Here is a 22,957-nt window from a genome sequence, read left to right on the forward strand (position 1 = left end):
ACTTCTCCTGCATCACTGGGCACTTCCCCTGAAAGAACTCCCACAAATGGCAACAGGGGCGAGAAAACACTTTTTAAAACAGAAAGATGGGATTGTAAGGCCACTGGAAACGTGTCGGGGGGGTTGGGGAGCAGGTGTAGTACTTGAAAGGACTCTGAACTCGCTTAAAAATTGACTGACTAAATTTCAGTTTGGTGTTGCTTTAGATTAAAAAAAAAAAAAAAAATCCCAACCCTACAAACCCACATCATTTCCAGCCCCGATGGCAGGAGATGCTTAACAAGATGATATCAACTTCACGTTCTTTATTTTTCCTTTGTTTCCTCCTAAAGCACTTAATCCATTTTGTGGGGTCTGCCCAGTCAGAAGAGCTGTTCTGTTCTGTGATTGTGTCGCTTCTGTTTCTTTTTTTTTGTTGTGTTTTTGGTTTCCTTTCTGCTCTCCCCTGCCCCCTTCCTGTTTGGCTGTAGGTTTAGGCCAGTGTTGTGTAGAGCCATGTGGGTATTTGGTAGGTTCCTCCCCGGCCACAACTGTTTCTCTCTGTTTTTCTTTCATTTTTTGTATTTTTTTTACGATTTTCAGGTCTTTGTGTTCATCGAGAAGCTATTATATTTTGTTAAGAAAGTGAAAAAAAAAAAAGGCTTGTGCCTTTGTAAAGAAACAAAATAAAGTTTGTACTTTGTTTTTTAGAATCTCTGCTTAGTGTAAAATCTATGGGCTATGCACGAGCTATGTAAGCACAGGTGAGAGACAACTCTGCCTCCCAGAGCAGGCTCCAGTCCCACAGCTGGTGCCTGGAATGCCATGGCATCTTCTACACCACACGTGTCCCACCGCCGGCCCAGGGACTGCATCTGGCCACCTGGCTGCTTGTTCAACCTTTGCAGAGTTTTGGCTTCCCCTTGCCATGAGCCTCTAGCCTGAATGGCTGTGAAGAAAACCTTTTGAAATGGGAGTCAACTAAACTGATAGTATTGTTACCTGAGTCTGCAGCCAGCCTGAAACCCTGGCTCCAGAAGGTGATGAACTCCCCCTCCACTCGTAATCTAAATGGCGTGTTAATGCTAAAGCGCAGTCATTTGCTGTGCCAGTGGTAACTATTCAGTTGCCGATCACTTAAGCAGGTGAGATGAGGAGAGTTAAGAATGAAATGCAGAGGGAGGAGAGCCACAGGCAGGGAATTGGGGGAAGATGAGGAATGGAGAGAACCCAAGGATAAAACTAATGCAGATTGAGTAATGCGGCGTTAAAGTACTCCCCAAGTAGGTCCAACTCCTTAGGTGCTGTAAATCCGCATCATTCTATTGACTTCAGTGGGGCTACACCAGTGTAAACCTACTGAGGATCTGGCCTGTAATACCTGATAGCTAAGCTTCGTTATCTGTGGTAGATAACAGGCTGTGATATTCTATCCCTTAATTTTGAACCAGCTCCCGCTGCCATCAGGGGAACTCTGCTGTGGGTGGATGATACGACCTGTTGTAAATGTCCTCTCCTGCTTAGGGTTGTGAATCTAAGACCAGGTCTAAACTAGTGCGGGGGTTGACCTAAGATAATGCAACTTCAGGGCATATCTTAGGTCGACTTACCTGGCTGTGAGGACGGTGGCGAGTCGACCGCTGCCGCTCCCCCGTTGACTTCGCTTCTGCCTCTCGCGAGCTGGAGTTCCAAAGTCAATGGGGAGCGTGATTGGGTATTGATTTTATCACGTCTACACTAGATGCGATAAATTGATCCCCAATAGATCGATCACTACCACCCAGATCGGTGGGTAGTGAAGACCTGCCCTGAGCTACTCCCTTGGCCTTGCCTTCACACTAAGATTTTCAAAAATAGCTGCATCAAGTGAGCAAGCTGCCTGATCCAAGAGCCCTGTGTATCTGCACCTCCCTTTCCTGCCCCTGCACTGCTGGGTGCTCAGTACTCATGGACATCCAGCTCCTCTGTGAGTCTAACTTCTTGAAGATCTTGGTGTCACTCAGGCTTTGTGTGCGGTTGGCAGATTGGCACAGCCACGTGATTGCTGCTCTTGTGCATGCTCCCACACTCACTCTTGCAGCTACAGCCCTGCCTTTGCCATCCTGTTACTGGAACCTTGGGGGACACCCAAATAAGCTGCATTTCTAAAGGCATTAACCCCCCACCCCGACCCCTTGCAGAGATTTGTGAAATGAGTAAGGGTTACAAATCAATCAAAGAACCTCCTCTCTTTGGGTTTTGCACAGCTGCACATCACTGCTGATGCCTACTGCACACAATAGATAAGCAATAGCAAAGTCCCTAGTGAACCACCGCCGGCCCAGGGCTCTTTGCCCCCTGTGGGGGTTAGTGGAAGCCCTGCTTGGGGTATGCTCTCAGTTTTTGATGGGGTGGAGGGGGAGCAGTGGTTAGGGTGACAGAGGAAGTTTTCAAGAGATCAGCCCCCACACTCACCTTGTCTTTGGAAGTTCATTCTGCCGGATGCCCTTGACTAAGAATGCTCTGACAGCCTTTCATGTACTTCAATCTGCATTACCCAAGCCTCTGTATCTCCTGCTTCCGTGGCCCCTTGCTTCGTGTAGGGCCCGGCACTGGGGTGCTGTAGAAATCCAGCGACCTGGCAGCAGCAACCAGATCAATGTAGTGAGCCCCGTGAATGTGGTGGGGGCTTAGTGGGAGTCTGCAAATGGCACTGAGAACAATTGTAGCAAGGCCATGGTTTCCATCCATGGGGGATGGAGATTCCTGGGCCTCGGGTAGCAAGTCCTGGCAAAGCCCAGAGACATCCCAATAGTCCCACACTAGCCCTGACAAATGGCATCCAGCTCCCTTGTAGGCTATGGCTGAATCCCACTGGAGCGAGAGCTTGGCCTCTGCCCATCACTCTGAGCCAGGGCACTGCTCCTCATCCCAGTCTGGGACTGGCTGCGAGGCAGAGATCTGTAGATGTGTCCCTGAGCCAGTGGCTATCTGTCTACAATGCCAAAGGTTTGCAATCAGGCCCACCCCTTGACTTGCATTGGACACAGGCTGCTTGGCTGCCTGCCTCAACTTGCCTAGGGACAGCACACAAACCTACCCCATTCAGGCATGTTGCACAGCGTGAGGTGGTTGAAGGTGAGCAGTCCCTGGTCATTGGGTTTGTCCAGGGCTTGGCACTTCAGAAGCCTCCCAGCAAGAGGCACCTACATCATGGGATATTAATGGGCCCTGTCCAAGCTACCAAAAGTCCTTTATCAACTGCTCTGGTTCTCTTACATGGGAGGCTATTTTCCAGCGAGCTGGGACTCTCCCAATGAGTGAACATCAGGCCTTAGCTCCTGATGGTCACTTTCTACCAGACTTACAAAGATGAGTGGATGTGGAACACAAGCTAGAATAGGGAAAGAACAGGTTCAAGAATATTTAGATGGTAGATGTATTCAAGTCACTACAGCATGAGGAAATCCACCCTAGGAACTAGCTGGAGCACTCTCAGAACCATTGGCTATTATCTTTGAGAAATCCTGGATGCCCCAGAGGACTGGAGAAGGGCAAACATAGCTCCTATCTTTAAAAAGGAGAACAAAGAACCTGGGGAATTAGAGACCAGTCAGCCTGACTGTGATATCTGGAAAGATACTGGAACAAATTATTAAACAATCAATTTGTAAGTACCTAGAGGATCAGAAGGCGATAAGTAATAACTAACACAATTTGTCAAGAACAAATCATGCCAAACCAGCCTAATTTCCTTCCTGACAGGGTTACTGGCCTAGTGGAGGGGGAGAAAGCTGAAGCTGTGATACTCCTTGATTATTTGGAGTAAGCTTTCTGGCACAGTCCCATAGGCTGTTCTCATAAGCAAACTAGGGACATATGGTTTAGATCGGGGTGGGCAAACTTTTTGGCCCGAGGGCCAAAAGTGGGATGGCGCAGGTTCTTCATCATGTTCAGTTTCCTCAGGGAATGTTTGCAGCCACTGCCTCCTCCCTCCATTCGTGTTGCCTTGTAGAGTATGAGGCTACATTAACAACAATGTGGTAACCTTTGAGGGCTTAGCAGTAAGGCACTCCCTGGGAAATATCCCACCCTCTTCTACCCTCTGACTCCACCACCTCAACCAAGCTTCACAATCATCATTGCTGTGTACAGTATTAAACTGTTTGTTTAAAACTTTGTGTGTGTGTATGTATATATATATAGATATAGATATGTATATAAAATGCCTTTTGTCTGGTAAATTTTTTTTTCCTGGAACCTAACCCCCTCCATTTACATTAATTCTTATGGGGAAATTGGATTCGCTTAACATCGTTTTGCTTAAAGTAGCATTTTTCAGGAACATAACTACAGTGTTAAACAAGGAGTTACTGTAGTTCCCCTTTCTGAAATTAAATGCTATTGTGTTGGGCTTCTTCGGTATATTCCCTCCCACAAGGATGTTAAATTTAATTAATTATAGTTGCTATTACCCAAGTGGTTCAGCTATATTTACCTCTTGGGCCAGATCCTGTCCTCCATTTAGCACTAAATCAAGAAGTGCCTTTTCCCTTGTGGATTCTAGGACTAGCTGCTCCAAGAAGCATTCATTAACGGTGCCTAGAAACTTTATCTCAGCATCCTGTCCTCAGGTGACATGTATCCAGTCAGTATAGGGACAGTTGAAATCCCCCATTATTATTGAGTTTTCTATTTGTATAGTCTCCTTAATCTCCTGGAGTATTTCACAATTGCCATCACCATCCTGGTCAGGCGGTCAGTAGTGTATTCCTACCACTATACGCTTATTCAAGCATGGAATTTCTATCCATAGCGATTCTATGGTATAGATTGATACATTTAAGATTCTTACTATATTTGACTCTATGCTTTCTTCCACATATAGTGCCACTCCCCCACCAGCATGATCTACTCTGCCATTCCTATATCTTTTGTACCCTAGCATTATTATGGCCTATTCATTATCATCGTTCCACCAAGTTTCCGTGATGCCTGTTATATCCATATCCTTATTTAATACCAGGCACTCAAGTCCACCCATCTTAGTATTTAGACTTCTAGCATTTGTATATGAGCATTTATAAAATGTGTCACTTTTTAGTTGTCTGCCATTATGTGATGTCATTGAATGGGACTCCTTTTCAATTGACTGCTGCTCTTCAGGAGTTGTTGGACCCTTCTATTTGTGCCCTAGAGATCGCATGCTACATCTGATTGAGTTAATTGGTGCAGCAAGGTCAGCTGTGCAGTCAGTGTGCAGGGAGGTGATTTGGGTTTAAGGTGTTGATGACTGTGGCCACTAGAGGGTGATCTGGCTCTACTAGGTCATCTGAGCTCTGGGCCTGTAGCTGGGCCCTTATTCTAACTAGGGCATTCTGGATACTTGAAGGCAAATAAACTAGTCCAGACTGGTTGGAGTGAATTCATCCATTAAGTGGGGAGCTGGGAAAACTGCCATGTCTACTTCAAAGAGGTGATGGATGGGCCAGAAAGGAGTTCCGTTTGCTGTGTTCTTGATGTCCAGTCCTGGGCTGAATAGCCAGTCCAGTCTGCGGCCACCTGTGTGTGTGTTTGAAGGCAGAATTTCATGGTTTCCATGCTGGACTAGTTTGTTGAAGTCTCCTGCATGGTCATTAGGGCCTCCAAGGCTCGAGAATCAGAGGCACCTCAGTGTCGGAGCACCTCAATTTATTCTTCTCTGAAGCCTGCAGAACTTTGAGAGACTGGGACACTTGGCTGAGCCTGATGTTCTGTGGTCTCTAGAGCCACACCTCATATGGGTGGTCTCAAGGATGTGGCTGCAGGATGGGGGTCTTTTCTGTTCCCAGGACAGAAGGGAGCACGAATGATTCTAACTCTGCTTCCCCTCTTTTGTTTCGCTTGCTCTTGTCTCCTTCATGGTAAACGTGGCCCTGAGCAGCCAGCAAAGTCAGCCCGGTCCATACTGCGTTGGCTGGGCCATCTAGCCAGATCTTGGTGACACAGCGAGGGGAGTCGCTTCGTCTGACATCAGATCACCAGGAATGGGGTTTTACTGATGACAGACCTTGCGCTTATGAGCAAGGGCCACAGCTACTCGCTGAGGGTGCGCGTTGTTCCAATCTGCTGCCCGGCGCAGCACTGGCAGGCGAATGGGGCTGGCCAGACGTGCCTGCTCTCGGGCTCTCCTGGTCGTGCTCAGATAGGAATTCAGACTGCAAGTCTTGGTGTCTCCTTGCCTGCCTGGCCTTGCTCCCTCCAAACTGCAGCAGGAGCTTCAGCTGGTCTTTCCCGGAGGGCTCCCAGGGACAGGGCGAAAGCCATAATCCTGCTGCTCCCGGCCTGCTGAGTGCTCAGAGTGGTTGAAGGATTCCTACTCCTCCTTCCCCCCTGCAGCACTCCCACCCCCAGGCCTGCTCCCCCTAGGATACAGTATCCTCATCCTGGCAACAGGGAGGCCCCCAGTCACCAACTCTCCCCCTGCTTTTATGACTGATAGGACTGGAGCCAGTCACTCACAAGATGCTCCACCCCCTTATAGAGCATTTGAACCCTTGATTGGCTGTCTGCCCCATTTGCCCACCTCTTTAGGAAGAACAGCCAATCAGAGCGGCTGCAGGTGGAGCTTTCTCGCCCTCCTCATAGCAACCCAAAGCTGTTCTCACACGAGGGGATAGGACAGGGGAGGAGCTAATAGTGTTGCCAACACTCCCGGATTGGCTGGGAGTCTCCCAGAATCGGCATCGATCGCCCAGTGGCTATTGAAAGCATTCCTGGAGATTTTAATCGGACACCAAAAGTCCAGTTGGCGGCGCAGTGGGGCTAAAGCAGGCTCCCTACCTGTCCTGGCTCCGCGTGGCTCCTGGAAGTGCCAGCATGTCTGGCTCCTAGGCACAGGGGTGGCCACGGGGTCTCTGCATGCTGCCCCCACCCTGAGCTCCACCTCCGCAGCACCCATTGACTGGGAACTGCGACCAATGGGAGCTGTGGTGGGCAGTGCCTGCAGGCTTGGGCAATGCGCAGACCCACCTGGCCACCCCTGAGACTAGGAGCCGGACATGCTGGTTGCTTCTGGGAGCCTCCCGAGGTAAGCGCTGCCCTGCCAGAGCCTGCACCCCACCCCAACCCCTACCCCCCACCCCCCTGCCCCAGCCCTGAGCCCTCTCCCACACCCAAACTCCCTTCCAGAGCATGCACCCCCCCACACACTCCAAACTCCTTGGCCCCAGCCCAGACCCCCCTCCTGCACCCCAAGCCCCGCATAGTTGGGCCCCCCCCCAGAGCCCACACTCTCAGCCAGAGCCCTCACCGCCCTGCACCCCATCACCCTGCCCCAGCCCTGAGCCCCCTCTCAGGCCCACACTCTCAGCCAGAGCCCTCACCGCCCTGCACCCCATCACCCTGCCCCAGTCCTGAGCCCCCTCTCAGGCCCGGACTCCCTCCCAGAGCCCTCACCTCCTCCCTGAGAGGGCAGGGGGCAAAATTAATTGGTGGGCAGGGGTGTTCAGACAGCGCAGGGCAGCCTCCAAAACAACAATAACAGCTTTTTTAAAAATCTCATGATTTTTGGGGTCCAGCTCATGATTTCTCAAGGCTGACAATGCTGAGCCTGGTATGTCCTCCCTGGCCCATGGCTGCATTCTCTGCCCTACTTGCAGGCCCGTCCCCAGTGGCCATGGCCTCCCCCTGCCCCTGTGTCTGACCCTGCCATTTCCCTTGCTGGGCGCTCTGCTATTTCCCAGGCTTAGCCTCACTGTGCCCTGCCCTCCTCCAGCCTGTGCTTGCTCCCCCCATGCTCACTGTAATGCCACTTTGCCCTTTTCCCATCTCTGTCCCCTGGGATTGTGGAGAGGAGCCAGGGCTGGAGAGGGGCCTGAAGGAGCCAAGGGCCAGTGTCTTATAGCTGTTGTGCTGCCCTGCACCTCCAGGAGCTCTGGGTGAGCATAACGTCTCTCCTGCCCGCTGGGCTGAGGGGCAGCAGCCCCCGAGGAACCTCTACTATTGTGGGAGGAGCTACTGGGCTGTAGCTGGTGGCCTCAGGAGCCTGCCTTCTTGCTGGTCAGGTTGCTGTTTGTGCAGGGCACCTCGTCACCTTACAGCTCCCTGGGAGGCGTGTGGGGGGGGTGGGTCTTAGCCCCATTTCACAGATGGGGAAACTGAGGCACGGGAAGGGGATCTGTCAGGTCGTCAAGGGACCCAACCCCATGCTAAATCCCCAGAGTATCCCCAGGCCAGCCATGCTGTGCTATCACTGTGCTGCTGTTGGCAAAGTTTGTGTTTGAATGGGCGGCGAATGGTGGAGCTGGGACTTGCTCTGCAAGGAGGTAGCTGAAATATTTGTCACAATTAGCACAGGCTCCCTGTCATCCTGGGAGTGGAGAGCTGTGGGGCTGGCCAGCCCTGGGAAGCCCTGTGACCCTGGGATGAATAGAGGGGACCTTTAGCGCTCACCAGGGCTCTCTGACCCCTTGCGCTCCTGGGGCTAAGTTCTTGGTGCGTGCACACGGCTGGGGGGTGACGAGGGGTCTTTCGGGCTCACTGCTGTGTTCTGCCAGCCATTTTCAGGCACCCCCCCGCAAGGCTCTGTAAATGTCCAGGATTTTCACTTTGCTGCAGCAGGTGGGAGAGGAAAGTGGCGTTTTGCTTCTGAAAACAAGCCTAAGGTAGCATTAGATCCTCTGCTGGAAGGTGCCACAGGGAAGCTGGAGTAGCTGCTCCCCATTTGTATGGGCGTAGCCCTGCGAGGGGAGCATCGGGGGCCTGAGTGTGTGGGGTTCTCATGGGCCCATTACAGGGAGTCGGGCGTTCAGCAAGGGAGCAGGCAGAGTTCATGGCTATATTTAGGACCAGGTTTTCCTTAGCGCTCAGCACAAAGTGGCATGTGCCCTAAGGACGAGGGGGGAGAGGAGCATGGGAGGGAATTCTTCATTGCTCTCTTGAGGAGTGGGGGAGGGAGGATGTTTCCTCGGTGTTTCTGGTGGGGAGGGGGGAATGCTCTATTGCTTTGTTTGGCGGGGGCAGGGATCTCCAAGGGTCTCTGTGGGGGCTGAGCTCCATTGCATATTGGGTTCTTAGTGCATGTTAAGATTCTGGGTCCAGCGCACCCCGTGGGGTGACTGCATTGGCTCCAGCCGTCCTGCATCTTAGCATAGGCAGGGGACTCTCCCCAATCACTTCTGCCCCCTGTGAGTTCTAGCTGGAGCCTGTGCCTGAGGCATGCCTGGCGAGTGGCGTGGGGAGGCCCGGGGCAGGAACAGGGAGCCGCGGTGCTGCTGGCATCAGGACGTCAGGGCTATTTTTACTGCACTGGAAGCCTCATGCTCCAAATAGAAGAGTCTCATTCAGCAAGTGGCACCTTGTATTTCCCCTTCCACATGGAGTGGGGTGGGAGGGAGAGGGGGGCTGAATTAAACCTTCCAGGGCTGGCTTCCAGCATGGCATTCCCCTCCCTATCATAGAATCATAGAATCTCAGGGTTGGAAGGGACCTCAGGAGGTCATCTAGTCCAACCCCCTGCTCAAAGCAGGACCAATCCCCAACTAAATCATCCCAGCCAGGGCTTTGTCAAGCCTGACCTTAAAAACCTCTAAGGAAGGAGATTCCACCACCTCCCTAGGTAACCCATTCCAGTGCTTCACCACCCTACTAGTGAAAAAGTTTTTCCTAATGTCCAACCTAAACCTCCCCCTCTGCAACTTGAGACCATTACTCCTTGTTCTGTCATCTTCTACCACTGAGAACAGTCTAGATCCAGCCTCTTTGGAACCCCCTTTCAGGTAGTTGAAAGTAGCTATCAAATCCCTCCTCATTCTTCTCTTCTGCAGGCAGCCTTTCCTCATAAGTCATGTGCTCCAGCCCCCTAATCATTTTTGTGGCCCTCCGCTGGACTCTCTCCAATTTATCCACATCCTTCTTGTAGTGTGGGGCCCAAAACTGGACACAGTACTCCAATGAGGCCTCACCAGTGCTGAATAGAGGGGAATGATCACATCCCTCGATCTGCTGGAAATGCCCCTACTTATACAACCCAAAATGCCATTAGCCTTCTTGGCAACAAGGGCACACTGTTGACTCATATTTAGCTTTTCGTCCACCGTAACCCCTAGGTCCCTTTCTGCAGAACTGCTGCCCAGCCATTCGGTCCTTAGTCTATAGCAATGCATGGGATTCTTCCGTCCTAAATGCAGGACTCTGCACTATGTGCTCCAGCTTCCCATCGCAGCATGATGGGGCAGGGCCTGGAGGAGGTGAAATGTAGCAGCTTTCACCTTCTCTCTCCTCCTTCTCTTCTTCTCCTGTCCCGTCTCCTGCTCCCCTCCTCTGGCCCTAGTCCCTGCCGTGGTTCATTCTCCCTCCTCTGCCTCATCAATCTCTATTTTCATTGTAGACCTTGGCACTCGCTGGCTGTGTCCCCCCGCTCCTGTCCCCCCATGCCACACCCAGCTTGACTGTGTTGAATAGGCACTTTCTGTAGGTGACTGACAGGAGCCGGTGCTGACTCAGCGAGTGGGGAGCCTGCCGGAGGAGGAGGAGGAGCAGCAGAGGCAGTTGCCATCAGAAAATGTTTCAAATCTCAAGGGCCAGAAAAGCTTCTCAGTTCTCCCCAGGCTGTCGTCCCTGTCCCGCCTGCCCCCTCAGTGGAAAAAAAAATGCTTTAAAAAAGGCCCAGCAGCGAATAGAAAATGCTGGGCTGATGCTTCAGGGACAGATTGCTGCTCAGTGCAGGGCACATTGTGAATTTCTCATTGCACCACGATGAGCCCTGAAGACTCTGCCCCATATACCCTCCCCTTTGTCCCTAGATCCTGGCCCCCACTGCTGAGTTTCCCCACACCTGCTCTGCAGTCCCATTTCTGGCTCTGGCCTGGTCCCTCTTTGGCCCTGTGCTGAGGTTCCTGGTAGTGATGGTGTTTTTTTTTATCTGGCCCCCTGCTCAGCAGGAACTGGACTGGGACCCAGCAAATTCATTTCACAGCAGACACCCTAAATGATTGCTGTCCCTGCACTGGAATCAGAGCAGCACTGTCAGGGTGGAAAGTGCCCTGCCCTGCTGCCCATCCTCATAGAATCATAGATTATTAGGGTTGGAAGGGATCTCAGGAGATCATCTAGTCCAACGCCCTGCTCAAAGCAGGACTAATCCCCAAATCCCTAAATGGCCCCCTCAAGGATTGAACTCACAATCCTGTGTTTAGCAGGCCAATGCTCAAACCACTGAGCTATCCCTCCCCTTAGCATTCATGTGATTCCCCAGATCTTTCTATCTTCCAATGCAGTATCAGGCCCTGGGCAGGGTGAGTGCAGCAGAGGAAAGGGCGGGGGGCGGGTAAATGGGTTTCCTTACCATGACCACATGGGCAATCAAAAGCATATTATTTCTGACATAGCAGGATCCTCGCCACGTTTCACAACAGACGGTGAAAGCACAGTCGTTTCTGTAGAGCAGGTGGAGCTGTGGCATCTTCTCCTGGCACCTGATCTATTAGCTAACCATTGGCATTGTAACAGGAGCTGAGCGGGGAAAGGGAAAGCCAGCTTATGGAGTAGTTCACTATCTTGAAATGGTTTTGTTCTGATCTAGAACAAAAAACACAAATTGCAAAATTCTCCATGAAAAGGGATGGAGCCTGACTCTGCCGCAGTCTGCCAGATGGATTACCCCATAGCCATGGACCCTGGAAACTTGGGCTACCCAGCAACCTTCCAGGCAGACTACAAAGAGGTCAGAGTTGTTGGCCAGGTGAGCTGGCAGGATCCCAGGCAGAATCCCAGACCTGCTGGGCAAGAAACCTGCCAAGTTTCCGGAGGACCTTCGTCACAATCTGACTGATTCTGTAGCACATTCAGATTTCAACAAATCAGCAAATTCCAATGAAAAACTATTTCAACTGGCATTTTTCCGACTTGTTCTAATTTTAATTCTTCTGCCTGGTGTTGGCGGCAGCAACAAGGGCTGGGTTCAGTGCCTACCAATCCCTCTTAAAACTAACAAACACACTGGTTTGAGCCTCCATGCAGTATTTCTAGAATCATTAAATACCTTCTTTGGGTGCCTTTGTGTCTGAAATAAAGACAATGTATTAGGGGAGACGGGAGCACAGCATCAGCTTGGGAAAACAGCCACAATACAGCAGTATGAATTATAAGTAAACACCCCTCCCCCCATGGCAACTTTGGGTAACTCAGTTCCCTACCCACCAGTGTGAACAATCAGTAAGCAAATGTCCCTCTACATCACTTCCCACTTCCCCGAGGGCTAAGCTCCACTCATTGGGTGGTGAAATGCCAGACTTCTAAAGTCACTTGGACACGCCTATCTCCAGCCCCTTGGGAAATGCTGCCTGGTCCTGTCCTTTGCTCCATCACGTAATCCATCTACAGTGATTGCTCCTTCATTAGTAGCTGGGTAGGACAAGGCCTCACCAGTGTTCACTCTGCTCTACTGCTGTCCTCTACAGCTTCAGGAAAGATCCTTCTTTGTCCCCATTGAAGAGCATTCTTTCCTTTGTTTCATCTCCCATTCAAGAGTCCTCAGTGGTAGCAAGCCAAAAGCACACAAGACTTTCAAGCAGAGTCCTTCCTTGATGCAAGAAGGAACCAGCTCCCTCATGTTTCATTTCCACTATCCAACCAATTCTGAGTTTGTGTCTAGTTCTGGTGACTCCCAAAGTGTCACTGGAGGAATTCTTGGTAGAAAACTTATGCAAATGAAGCTCTTTCTCTAGTAGGCAGGCCACTCATCCAGTTTGAAACTGGACAGGCCTGCTTTTGTAAGGTTTGTCCCCCATCTGATACTGAGACAACACCAACTGTAGTTTTGTTTGGTGTCAGATGGGGACACCCTACTGGAGAGTGCACCGCTCTACCCCTGCTGTGTGACTGCTCCCTGTGCAGCATGACCTCCCATGCACAGTGCATGGGAGGACATGCCACTGGGAATGGGCCCATGCCATTCCCGGAAGCAGGGCCGTAGCAACAAAGAATGTGGCCCCCTCCGAACATATGTCTGGGGCCCCTTACAATGCAGAAACATTTTTTTTGCCACTTTTAGGGGCCCCCTTCCTTGCGGGGCCTCCCCTCCGAACATATGTCTGGGGCCCCTTACAATGCAGAAACATTTTTTTGCCACTTTTAGGGGCCCCCTTCCTTGCAGGGCCCCCTCCGGTCGGAGGGTACGGAGGGCGCTCGCTACGCCTCTGCCCGGAAGTACCGGAATGCCCAATATTCCAGGAATGTGCGAGTGGCCACCCTCATCTGTAGCTGTAGGGCCTGAACACTATCATGAATATTCATGCTAATGCCAGGGCCGGCTCTAGGCACCAGCAAAACAAGCAGGTGCTTGGGGCAGCACATTTGCAGGGGGCAGCATTCGGGCCATCCTTTTCTTTTTTTTTAAACTCACTTCCTCCCCTCTCACAACCCTGCAGAAGCAGAGCCATAGAGCAGCTGGGGATCCACATGGGAGCTGAGAACCCATAGGACCCTGGGAGCTGTAGTTCCTTGCCTAGCTCCCTGCCTGTAGAGCCAGCCCTGGAGCAGGGAAAGAACCACATTTCCCAGCAATCCCTTGGCAGCTATCAAGGGAGTGAGTAGGGAGTGAGGTAGCTGAGCCATGCTGCAGTGAGTCAAAAGAGGTGGCACTGTGAATGGGGAACAAGTGTGCCCAAGAAGTAGAAGGCTTTGCCCCAGATATCCTCTTCAGAAGACTTCCCCAGACTGGATTAGGGATATTGGTGTGACCTCACCTTGCAGCCCCCAAAGAAGGAATTGGGTGGACTAAATGGACAGTGCCCTTCTCTATCTGAAGCCTAGCAATGGAGGTACGTGGATCCCACTAGAATTTAAAATGAAAAGTAAGGAAGGAGAGGCTCTGGACCTGGGCAGCTTTAGATACAGTACCAGGCACTTAGGAGGATTTCCACTTCTGAACCATGGAAGCAGAAATGGACTTTTCCTTTCCAGATTTAGCTAGTATTCAGAAAGGGAATTTAGCACCTGCCTTCCAGATTTGAACACCCTCAAAATTCAGGAGTGCTCAAGCTCAATTTGGGCAGCTCTTACTTCATTTCTCCCAAATCAAATATACTGATCCACTGTAACTTGCTGTAGAAAAAGTAGGATAAAATTGAGCAAGAAATGCTTCCCAGTGTTTTTTTAGGATTGGAATTGCTATTTTCAACAGCCATTGCCTTTTTTTTTATTTGTTTGTTTGTTTGTTTAAAAGGAAGACAGTGATATTGCATTGGCAAATTCCCCATAGAAAGAAGGAGTGGAACAAAAGAATAATAAAGGCACCTCAACTTTTCCTCATTTATGTAGGACAGTCTTATAATATGCATCCAGATATCCTCCAATCACACAAGCTGAAAATTGTTCCACTTTACTGCAGCTCTGTAACCATATGGGAACCAATCCTGTCTGTGTTCTGTGCACATCCAAAATTCCTGCTGAATGACCCGCCCTGGGAGCGAGTTACCAGTGACCCAGGGCTGGGACAGCAGGAGGGTGCAGGTTGGGGGGAGAGCCCAGGGCTGGGGTGGCAGGGGGTAGGGGGAGGGCACTGGTGGGGGGAAAAGGAGGGAGCCCAGTGCTGGGGCAGCAGGGGGTGTGGGTGGATGGGGGGAGAACCCAGGGCAGGGGCAGCAGGGGAGTGTGAGGGTGAGCCCAGGGCTGGGGTGGGGGACAGCCAAAAAAAAATTTTTTTTTTTTTGCTTGGGGCAGCAAAAAACCTAGAGCGGCCCTGGCTGTACTTGATTCATAGTGTCCATCCATCTGGAGTTCTGGGTAAACAGCTTATGCAGGTAAACTAGCTCTGTGGCTTTTCTTCCAACAGAAGGGAGCAGAGAGCTCCTTACTCTAGAGCATCAGGCCCTGGGGCTTACCTCCATTCGGTTACCTGGCTCTCTTGTGACAAAAGGAGCTGTCTAGGCACAGCAAACTTTTCACACCCAGATCACACCTTGGGCAGCCAGGTGAGACTCTGCCTTAGTTACAAATTATTTCTTCATTGGTCATGAGGTCCCATGGTCACCACTGCTCCTGGCTCAGGGAGTTTCCCCAAAGCAATTAGCAAGAGTGTTGCTGTCTTGCTAGCCTGGTGCCTGCTTTAGGTCCCTGGGCCCACCAAAACCTCAGTCCTGGTGGTAGTAGCCGAAGTCACAGGTTTCATTTTAGCCTCCCTCAGCACCAGGCCAGACATAGCACTTCTGGGGGCTGGTTGTTTTGTTCTTTCACAAGCTGTTTGCTGAGCTATTGAGGGATCACTTTGCGTGGTTTCTTACAGGAACAATAATTCTGAGCCATGAAGTGACATTGCAACAGGCAATGTGTGAGAACGTTCTCCCGGAGACAACGGAACTGTGTGTGTGAGGGCCATTATCCTGAAACGTGACATTCCCCAGCAGAAGTGTTGACAAGGGACACAGGTACCATCAGTTATGCCGCAGGCTTTCTGATGGAATCTTGGCTGAGCTCCCAAGCAGGGCCTAGGCCAGGCTTAACTGGAAAGCCTCCAGAGAAACCCAACTCTTTGGACCACAGATGTTGTATGAATAAATAAATACCACAGATCATGTCATACTGGAAGGAGTAGCACTGATGATTTCAGAGGGAAATCCTCTTCCTTCTGAGTTAACGCTGAACTAAAGCCCCAGCATGCTGCCAAGACATTGTGCTGCCAGAGCTGTGATTTTTCATATGGGACGTAAAGGAAAGGTCCTATCCACGTATGACCATTAAAGATCCCTTTGTAGGTCTTAGCTCTGCTGTGCTAGTCTAATTCCAGTCATACATTCCGCCTCCCTAAGTTTCCCCTGCTGATTTATTTCTATACAAAGATCAGGAAGTGAGGTGAGATGCGTCCTGATCTGAACTGTTGTGTAGAATTGCTCTGTGTTTTTAAATAGCTGCTATATTCCACCCCAGAGGTGGCTACTTTTCAGAGCTGGGTGAAGTGATTCCTGACTGTGGGTGGTTGTAAAGCGATCTAGCTCTGAGCTGACAGCCCTCCACCCTTGGGGAGGTTGGGCCTTTGGTGCTTTTCTTGGCTAAAATCCACTGAATAGAAGTGGATGCCCAACGCACATGGTCACCATTGCTGATGCCTGTCTGGTGGCTTACCAGCAAAATGCCATATGTCACATTTTGATTTCAATTTGTGGCCCATAATGACCAAGTGATTGAATTTCAAGACAGTAGCTGCTAATGGCCTCTGGTTTGAGATCCTAAATCTTCCATGGAAGGGTTAAAAGCTGATGAGGATGGATGGAGAACTGTGAATGACATCTGAAAATTCCAAGGTCAAAATGAGGTCCATAGGCAATGGCTCGTAATGCGTGAGTTGGCCAGATATTACTATTCTGTGCCTCTGGTGGGCACCATAACTGTCTGAATCCAATACAAAAAGGAGGCTGACCTCTGACAGGTCAAAGGGCAATGTTCAGATGTGGGATTTGTTTCTTGTACTCAGCAGCCCATGATGAATGAATGCACCACATTAGTCCATGGCAATGTAGAAGTAAATTTTGCCAGTCATTATTATACATGTAGCGTTTGCAGTATATCCCATATATATATATATATAGCCTGTGGTCATGGGCAGTGGGTGAATCCCCCCTTGGGGAGGCTAGCCTGCTGGCTCTGCCCCTTCCACCGGAGGCCCCGCCACCCCATGCCAGAGCCCTGAGGCCCTCCCTTCCCCCATGGCCAGAGGAACCCTGGCCTTCCCTCCCCAGCTGTGCTGGCCAGCCCCCCGCAACCACTGGGCCGGTCCCAGTGCTGACTGCACTGGCCGTCCCCCGCACAAGCGCTGGCCCAGTCCCAGCACCTGGCTTCACCAGCCAGCCCCCCCAAACGACGCTGGCCCAACCCCTCCAGCCAGCCCAAGTGCTGCCCAGGGCCACTGGCGGGCCTGAGCTCCAGGCTGCCAGCTGAAACTGAGACCCTGCCAGGCCAGCTTCAGGGTAGAGGGGGAGGGAGGGCGGAGTCTCCAGGGGGAACATGGGTGGGGCCTGCCCTGGCCTTTGATACCTGCCACCCATGACTGTGGTGAAATGAACCTTTGGAATAGCCAAAAGAGGTAGTTTAGACAGGTTGGGATGAAAGAGGTAGGATGGCCTAGTGGTTAGCCCATAACTTGAGAGGTCTGGGTTCAGTTCTCTCCTCTGCCACAGACTGTCTGTGGGACCTTGGGAAAGTCAGATAGCCTGTCTGTGCGTTAGTCCCCATCTGTGCAATGAGGTGTGTGAGGGTTGAAGCATTCAGGTACCGTTTTGACAGGGGCCAGAAAAGTACCATGGAAAGATAGAAATGAGCTTGTAATGATGATTGTATTAGTAAATAATAATGATGTTAATGTTACGTTTCTAACCTGCAGCTCAAAATCTGTGGGATGATGCTAGGGAGCATTGGTTTATTCAGGGGCCAGCTCTAGCTTTTTACTTCTGGCACCAGTTCAAGTCCAGCCTAGGTTAGCAGCGATCAGAAGGCCTCCCATCTAATGGCTGTTGGGTGGCTCAGGTAAAAGGTGCTGATGGTCTCAGTCCAGGCCCCAGAGGACACATATTAACATTAGGCGCCACCAATACTATTGGCACTGATTGTCGGATGTCTCAGCAGAGGGACTAAGAGACAAGCAGGCAATGGACAATAAATTCCCCTCTCCTGTAGAGAGGGCAGGAGTTCAGTACACTGGGGAGCTCACCCTGTTGCTGTGCCCGCTGTACCTGATCTGTGAATAAGCAGAGGCCTTGGTCTCCAGCACTGTCACTTTCCTCCATTTCATCAGTACAAAATTCACTCATTTTTTAACCTTGTTGTTGATTAAGAACAAAGGAAATGGAAAGCACCCATTGTTCTGTTGTGAAATTGTGCATGCATTGAAAATGGGGACATATGCATATGGCTGTGAGTTGTGTTCTATACAGTGTTGCCAACTCTCATGATAGTTGGTGTTTTCCCTTAAACTCCCAGCTCCTGGAGTCAGGTGATTATGTAAGCATCTCAACTTGCCTTAAAAAAAGGACATTTCTAGCACCCTGGCCACAGAGCAAAGTCTGAAAAGCCTAAAACTGAATCCTAAAAACTCAAAAACCAGCAGGCCAAGCAAAAGAACCCACCTTTATTCTATTTTTAAAATCGCATTATTTTTAAGTCAATCTCATGATTTTTTGAGGCCTGACACTTGCGTTTGGGGTTGACAATGCTGTATTCATTACCTCATCTTAGTCACTGTGTGGCAAATACCCCGCCCCCCCTCCATTACCACTTAGTTGTCAATGTGGTGGGTGACTGCCAGTGGGATCTGTAAAGTAGGGTCATAAAGCAAATGTAAAAGGGACCTTTTCTTCCTCAGAACATCTCCTCCCTGGTTCTTTGAGACCAGTCTGCTGGCTTTGCTGGCAATGGCATGTTGTTCCTCCCAGCCACCTTGCAGAGCCAACACAGCTTCAGGAGTGGGAGATGGAGGCTGTTCTGGGAACAGGCACCATAGCCAGAGTCACTAATTAAATCTCAGCTGTGGTGTTATTTGTAGCACCTGCTGGCCTCAACGAGGACAGGGCTCCATTTTGGTTGGCACTGCATGGACTCACCAGAAGAGCCAGTCCCTGTCCTAGAGACTTGTGCTCTTAACATTGGGAAGTGGCAGGTGGGCCAGTCAAGCCAATGGGGTAGGCAGTGAACCCCTGAGCGTGTTTGGCATGGACTAGCTGTGCACGCAGTTCATACATGTGCCTATCAGCAGCAGTAACCTCAGCCAATCACCTGCCTGGCTGTTCCCAGATGGCAGAGTTCTGAAGCTAAGGTGAGACTGAAGGAGGGTGTGGCAGGCCCCCGCTGGAGGCCTCATGGTCCTACTAAACTCCGCCCCAGAAAAGGAGCAGTAAAGGTGGGTCCTCCAGGCCTGCCTAGAAAGGCTGCAGGGAAGCAACCAATCCAAGTGCAGCAGGCCCAGTTAAAAGGATCTGCAAGGGCTGAGCAGATCAGTTGCTGGTGGGGACCAGATAAGCGAGGAAGGTGCTCCTTGTTGGTGTGCAAGGGAGAGCCAGAAGATAGGTACTGGTGACATTGACATTCTGTCAGCCCTGAGGGAAGGGTAAAGAGGAAGGGGCTACGTGGGAAGTGGTCTGGGGAACAGCAGAAACAACTATTACAGGAAGCAGCAGGCGGCTGCTATTTGTAGGGTCCCTGGGTTGGGACCTGGAGTGGTGGTTGGTGAGAAGCGCTAAGGACAAAGACTCCAGTGAAGAAGCCCTGGGGGCACTGCTCCATAACAGTGCAGGGACAGAGTTAAAGCTAGCCCAGAAGGGGCTGAAAACTGAGCCCAGAGACAGGACTAAAGACAGGAACAAGGGCACTGGGATAGGCCCGTTGCACCTATTACTCTGGAAGGGGTTTTGTTCCTTCATGCATGAGACTAGCTGGAGGCCTGAGCCACATGACCTGCCTGACAAGGGTAACTGCTGAGAGGAGGCACCGTGAGCAGAACAAGAGAGAGTGCAGGTTCGCACATGCCCGACAGGAAGGATTCATGAGAGGTGAGTGAGCCCTTCACAGAGGGCTTTAAAGGATAAGGTGGTTGGAAGGAGCACACTCACTGCTGTTGTGCCCCTAGCAGCTGGGCATGGCAGAGCAGGTTGTTTTCCCCACTGGGTGCCCCTTGCCAATGGTTGCCCTGTGGTGATCACTCTTCCCGTAATGTGCCCTCCAGCCAGGTCATGTTTAAATCCACGCCTTCTGGGGTAACAGAATAAATAGTCCTGTAACCCTTCTGCCAGGCCGAGTTGATAGCAGCAAGGGCCAGGTTCAGTACATAGGGGTCCCCTCCCAACAACATAACGCAAAACCAGTTCGAGCCCCCACCCAGTGACCTGGGAAAATCTTACACACACCCCTTGGTGCCTCAAAGAGGCAAGACTTCCCCTCTCGCAAGCACAGAGTCTCGGTGTAGCAGAAAATTTTTAATAACATGAGGTAAATGACATCAGCATTAAATTGGGAAAACACCACAACTAGGGTTCATAGACCAAATCATGAGCAAAGACCCACCCCAGCAAATTGGGCCGTGTCCTCTCCCTTTGGTTCTTGAGTCCAACAACCCAAAAATCTCTGTCCCTGGTCAGTGCAGCCCCAGAATTCAAAAGTTTATCTGCAGAGTTTCCACCCCAATCCTGGGTGGAAAGGGGGGGCACAGGGTGTTAAGGAGCACCTTACATGGTCCAAGGCCAACTGCCCCGCCTCTCCGTGGGGTTCTGCTGTAGCCTTCACCGTGAGCTGCTCTGCTCTGCCAGCTGTCTCATGAGCCATTCTAGCCATCCCGCAAATTGCTCCACTCTTCAGTCCCAGCCCCCACTAGTTAACACAGCACTCAGTGGTTTCAGCTTGTACTAGGGAAGCCCTAATGCTGGTGCACCATTGGCTCAAAGTGAATTCAGCTCAGCAGCCTGTAACTAGACTCCTAAAGGAATCAAAATTAGTTCTGATATTCAACAATGCAGAGAAAAGGAGGTCCAATTGATGTTTCAAGGCCCACACCACCACATACAAATACCTGTCCCCAGCCTCTCTCAATTCATTGGGTTTTGGAACCCATGTCCCTTGTCTAGCAAGTGCTACTTAGTTGATGGCAAATCCCTCTGTCATAAAACAGTTCTACTGGCCTTGATTCACATCAGGGTAACAACACTTCCTGCCCCAATAACAGAGAAACTAGGGATCACACAGCAGCCAAAGTGACCATTTGGGCTGCTGTGGGCTCATGCTAGGCGGGGTGGGTGTGCCTCTGCAAACAAGATCAGCCCCTGAAGCTCTTTTCCACAACTCACCACAATTCACCACCAGATGTCAGGGTAGAGCTCATCCTGACTTTGCTTACAGTCCTATGCCCTTACAATCAGTTTTTGGCCCTGACTCTGGTCCCCGTGGTCCTTGTGTGATCTTGGCTCATGGCTTTGAATGTCCTTATCTCCCCTCTCCCTTTTTTTTCCCCATCCTTTCCCCCCCTTGACTGCAATGTTGTTAACAGGCCACTTCACCTTGAATGGTCCCTTGAAGCGTGTGTTAACTACTTATGCTAGAGAACAGGTTCCATCTTGTATTTAGCTCTGACACGGAGAGCCTTTCCCAGCCTGAAACAGAGCTCTGTGTAGCTCGAGAGCTTCTCTGTCTCCCCAACAGCAGTTGGTCAATAAAAGAGATTACCTCTCTGACCTGGTCTCTCTTATCCCCATATGTCAGGGGGGCTTCACACCTCCTTCTCCAGTGGGGGTAGGGAACACAGGCCCTCTCAGTACACTGGGTTCCAGTCCAGGGACCCTATAACAAGCAGCCAAGGGCTGCTCCATACAATGCCTTGCTGCTGCCTCCCTGGATTTCTTCCTATTCTGCCTCTCCCCTGCCACTGTTCTAGGTTCACCCTTACTCCAGGATTGGAACTCTCCGGACCCTCCCTTGCAACCCCCCACCAAACTCCCAAGCCATAAACTACAAACAAACTCATTGCTGTCCTCTTGGGGCTCGACCTTCTGTCCCTCTCACTTCCCCCTGCTCTGTTCCTGACCGAACGCCTCCCAGGGTGCTCTTCCTGGTGGTCCAGTTCCTGCTTTTCTGTCAGGGCTCCCCACTCCAGTCTGCTCTGCTCTGGCGGCTGCTCCCTGTCTCCCCTGGCCCCTCTATTCAGGGGAGGTTCCCAGGGCCAACTCTCCCCTGGGCTAGGGTGACCAGATAGCAACTGTGGGAAAAATGGGATGGGGGTGGGGGGTAATAGGTGCCTATATAAGAAAAAGTCCCAACAAACAGGACTGTCCCTTTAAAAATGGGACATCTGGTCACTCTACCCTGGGTTTTCTCCTGGTGTCTCTCTCTAGCTCCAGAGAGGGACTTCAAAGTCCCTTTTCTCCTTCCTGCAGCCTCCTTCTGCTCTCCATTTCCTCTGTGTATAGTCAGCACCCAGCTGGGCTTCATCTCTAAGCTTGACCCGCTCTCCAGGGGAAGCTGGGTAGCATATTTGGCCTCTCAGGCCCACATTAACCCTCTCTGAGTTTGTGTGGGGTACACAGGGGTGAAAGTAATTTACAGGACTTAGGGGTACTGCCGGAGTCCTGAGGGAGGCGTGGCCTCATCCGGAAGAGGCGGGGCCTGTCAAGATTTAAAGGCCCTGGGGAACCAGCTGTGGCTGGGAGACCCAGAGCCTTTAAATCAACCAGGTGCTCCCATCTGCAGAGGTGACTGGGAGCCCCCCGGGGCTCAGGGGCAAATTAAAGGGCCTGGGGCTCTGGCTGCCAGGGGGAACCCCGAGCTTTGCGGGGCTGGGGCAGAGATTTAAAGGGCCTAGAGCTCCTGCCGCTGAGGAAAGCCTGGAGCCCTTTAATTCCTGGCCCCAGCCCAGCTGCCAGAGCCACGGCTGGAATTTAAAGGGCTCTGGGCTGCCCGCAGTGGCGGGGAGCTCTGAGCCCTTTAAATCTCAGCCGCGGCCAGGATTTAAAGGGCTCTGGGCTGCCCGCAGCTGCAGGGAGCTCTGAGCCCTTTCAGTCCCCACTGTGGAAGTTGATGCGGTCCAGCACAGCGTACTGGCTCTTGCCGGTATGCGGTACCGGACTGCACCGGCTTACTTTCACCTCTGGGGGTACATTGTATGGGGAGCTCGGCCCCAGCGTGGATTCAGCAGCATGGGAGATAGCACCAAGCATAGGAGCACACAGTAACATCTGGGATTGCTGGCAGAGCAGGGTGGCCATGTGGTGACAGAAGAGAGGGGTAGCAGAGGGTGAACTAAGAAGGGCCAGGTGGTGAGGCACGGCCAGAAAGCAATGAATTCTGAGAGCCCAGTGTGAGGATGTAGGGCTGGCTGCAGGCAAGGAATCCTCACCTAGGATTTGTCAACACTAGAGGATTTAACTCGTTAACTGGTTGCCAGTGAACTCATTAATGAGATCAGTTTTTAAACAGATTTAAGCTAAAGTGACACGAACTGCCTTATGGGGGCTTTGGCCATGGTGGAAAGCCACCCCTGCAGGTTTCA

The sequence above is a fragment of the Mauremys reevesii genome, linkage group 10 (assembly GCF_016161935.1).
Source record: "Mauremys reevesii isolate NIE-2019 linkage group 10, ASM1616193v1, whole genome shotgun sequence".
Classification (NCBI taxonomy): domain Eukaryota; kingdom Metazoa; phylum Chordata; order Testudines; family Geoemydidae; genus Mauremys; species Mauremys reevesii.